Here is a 4,379-nt window from a genome sequence, read left to right as displayed (position 1 = left end):
CATTCGAAATTCCTATACTGTTGTTATACAATAATTTTCATATTTCGCTGAAAGTTGAGTATATTAAAGATGTTTTATGACTTCACAGTCGTTTTATAAGTATCTATAAGCAAGGCCCTTTTTGATTTAAATGACATATGAAAATATTTGAAATGATAGATAAAATAAAGTGCAAGATTATTAATTTTTAAAAACACAGCTATTGCTTTGAAAATTAAGTGGGAACAAGAATTAGATAAATGAATGACCTTAGAAGAGTTACATGAGCACCATGACTGTGGATGCCATCAAGAGGATATCCCCATTAAGGGGAAAAACGATGAGTATGTGCAACAATACCAACAGCACATAACTGAAAATGAATGACAAAAAGTAGCAAATAATTCCCTGAAATACAGTTCACATTGGCGGATTTAGATGTGGTGGGGTTCGGACCCCCCCCTCCCCCCCCCCCACCCCCCACTTCGGTTTCTGAAAAATATATCACACCAATATTCCCCTCTTGAAATTAGAATTTTTGACATGCTATCATAGTTATAAACCTTACCAAAGGGCACTGTTTGCTCTCCAAATACCATTATTGTCGGAACCGTTGAGCAGGCCTCAAACCCCACACCAAGTGGGCGATGGACGGCTTCGCATCCGAGGCCTGTCGTTCTAGACCCCCCTTCCCCCTTCCTTCAAATAATCCTGGATCCGCCACTGCCCTCGCCCCTCCACTTAACCCCAGCAGGTGAACTCGCAAAAACAACGGCACTGTGAGGGCCTGTTTTATCCACGCTTTACTTCAGTAAAATCAACTAACATAATAGTGACAAGAGCGAAGTAGCAGTTCGTTTGTGAAATAAGAATGGACGACGCGCATGAAAAAGTCTACAGAGTTGCTCACAGTAATAGTTTTGTTTACAGTAATATTTTTGTTTCCCACCCACTTATTATCACAGGTCCTTGCTTACATTTAGCCACGTAAAAATTAAACCACTTACCTCAACCACAACACGAATGTCACCTTTAAGGAAGATGAATTAGTATCGTTTTATTATTTTTTTTATTTAATTATTTTTTATTTATTATTTTGCAGAAAGTAGACTTTGATAGTAAAAGAATCTGTCAATATTCCACACATAATGCGAAAAGATTTATTCTTCCTTCTTCCACGCACATACTGGGGTACTCAGTCGTACTAATTTTGAAATGACACATGCGCTACCTCCAGAATAACGTCAAATGTCATATTTCTTTACTTGAATCTGTTTTTTAAATTGGTTTCTTTTACTAAATTCTTTTTTTTTTTTTTTTTTTTTTTTTTTTTTTTTTTTTTTTTTTTACAAAATAGTTTGTAATCTAGAGTGCCGTATTAGACACGCTGAAGGGTTCAGAAAGAGAACTAGATTTGGAAACAGGTTGTATATATATATTCTCTTGAAATATTTTGTACTATCCTAACTTAAGATTTTAGCGCTTTCTTTCGGCGTTCTCACTGTTCCACAGCGAGAGAAATCACAGTGCGCGATGATTGACGTTTGTTTATATAACCTGCCAATCAAGCTGCTATTACTTGACAGCAACTATCAAAACTAACTGAATTTGATTGGCACCTTGTCAATCAAAGGGTGTAGGAAGCTTGAACTAAACGTGCTCGTCGACCATAGTGATCCGCTGTGTAATGATTGTAATTGACGTTTGTTTATATAATCTGCCAATCAAGCTGTTATTACTTGACAGCAACTACCAAAACTATTAATTTGATTGGCATCTTGTCAATCAAAGGATGTAAATATTGGAGTTTTACATGTTTGGAGAGAAGACTGTAGTAATTGTGTTTGACGTTTGTAAAAATTGTCATTCATAGTCGTGTGCGCTTGGCAGCTTCCATCAAAGTTGAATTAGCTTGTTTGAATTTGATTCATACCTGTTTATTACAAAACATGTCGTAACATTCTGGAGGTAGGGAACATTTTATTTATTTATTTATTTATTTATTTATTTATTTATTTATTTATTTATTTATTTTTTGCAGCGCGTTAAAAAAACGTCGGGTTCTTTATTTCAACCGAGAGAGTATATGGAATTTAACAACGTAAAAGAGTCCCGGGCGTTTTTAATTGTACTGAAAATCAGTCAATTTTGTTTTATTTTCTAGATATGATGTAAAATGACTATACATGATTTAGCCTTCTTGACGATATTTGTTGCTCCATAATCCTTTCTTTGGTGCTCGTACAAAATCGGAAGTTTGTATACGAACCGAACATATTACTTTAATCATACTCATGTTCTTTTAGACCCAATGAATATTTTTTGGGTCATTTTTAAAAAACGAATGGTATAAAAAGTAAAACCTTGTCATTTTTTGAGCTACGGAGAAAAAAAAATTGCCGAGATAATGATGTTAGTGGCCAGGTAAAATTGAACAGTAGCGGCTCTTTCCTTATAAAGCGCTGGGGCAATAAGTAGCCCGTCGCTGTATATTGACATGAGCGTGCGTGAAAACTGTTGTTTTTAAAAAAAACTACACAATTAAAATTGCCAAATTAAAATTGAAAACAATTTTATTCAATGCATTAACAATCTTTCGAGCTTTTATCTGCCATATATTGCTAGTACTTCATAAGTATAAAAAAAACTCCAGATTTCAATAACATGTGAAAATTAATAACTAATAGTGGAATAAGTCGGGCTGGTTTAATCAAAGCCTTGAAATTCTTGGTTTAATTTATTGAAGTTGTTCGTTTAATATTTTATACTGAATTTCATCGGATTGGTAAAAAATGATCTTGTCATTATATAAAAAATGGATGCTACGCCGTATAAGAATTAATATTTGATCGAATATTTACTTGAAAACATACTTTTTTTATCTAATTAATTTTATTCTATTTTTTAAAGTAAAAACAAATTAATTCAGAATTTACAACATCATCTTTGCTTTGCCTTATCTAGCATATCCTATGAAGATTTTGCCCGAAGGCGCATACTACAGTATAATGTAATAGATTTCCTGGCATACTTTTTGCAATTAATATTCTGCGTGCAGTATATTTTAAAATGTTTCATACCGCAAATGACACTAAAAATGAAGCGTTTTTTCTCTCTCGGTAATTTTTTAAAACTAATCAATCATAGAGAAACATCTTTAACTTGTTTCTATAACCCAGATTAGGTAAAAAAATCTTCCGTAGTTTTGAGCTCCGGTCGAGTAAAGTCGGCTTGTCAGCAGATAAGTCAAAAGGGTTTAAACAGAGGAACCGGGGGCGGTAGGCGAGTCTTGGCATTCCTCTCTTTTAGTACGAAAACAAAAGAAGTGCACTCAAAAATTGTGTACGAGGCAACTTCATTCCTTGGCTTCCTTTTTCCCAAATTTGCCCTTAAAATACACACAGAGACTGAGCTTACTTAAGCCCCGATTTAATATACAAGTGATACAGACATACAGTCACTATTTTGTTCTTTTTCCCTAGGTTCTGCAAATCTTATGTAATTGAAATCCCTCTGTCACATAATTTTTCTTCTCTTTTTCTGCACGTAATCAGAGCGTCTGTGTTTTTGGGACTCTAAAGTCATGTAGTGTGTTACAGTGTGCACAGGGTATAAAAGAAATGGTATTGTGTTCATTTTGAAGTAATTAGAGAATATGACTGCTGCAAATATAGGTGCACGCTCAAACTATGCTTGGACAGATAGAGTTAAAAAGTACGGAATTATGATATATTTTGATTGAAATCAATCAAGCAGGTGCATAGCTACCGGACAGTTTTCAAAGATAAAATCAGAGCGAGTGCCAAATCAAAGCCTCTAGTCTCGGACCGTCCTGGCTTTGTTTGCCTATGTAAGAAATACATACTTTTGTCGTACAAATGTTTGTAAAGAATATCTAGAAGTACAAGAAGTATGATTTTAAAATTGATGAATGATTCAGTCATCAAACGTTGTCAGTGACGTTTATATCCGTGAAAATCTACTGAAAATCAATTTTTGACCCTGCCAGGTACATGTATCTTCTATCTCCTATAATGCAGACTTGCAGAGAGGAGGGTCAACTTTGACAAACAGAAAAGACAAAGGTGGAGTAGATGTTGATCGTCTCATGTCGTATTTTGTGTCTGTGTCACCTTGTAAGGTCTTATTAGAGACACTAACATGGGTGAAAAGTGACAATATACTTTTTGCTAATTTGATTGTATACTTAGTGCATTTTACAATTGACGGTAATATTTTTGTACTCTCTGCTCATGTTAAAATGAATGTTTCTATATACGTGGTACTGGTACACTCACTTTCTTTATCATCAAAAAAGGTATGTATACCAGGATATTTTGCACTTTCTTACTTATTCATTATATATCGGTATGACAGTGGCATTGTTTCATAATGAATAA

The sequence above is a fragment of the Lingula anatina genome, chromosome 2 (genome assembly GCF_051362555.1).
Source record: "Lingula anatina isolate TDL-2025a chromosome 2, LinAna3.0, whole genome shotgun sequence".
Classification (NCBI taxonomy): domain Eukaryota; kingdom Metazoa; phylum Brachiopoda; class Lingulata; order Lingulida; family Lingulidae; genus Lingula; species Lingula anatina.
The sequence above is the reverse complement of the archived record's forward strand: the minus strand, read 5'-3'. Positions refer to the sequence as shown.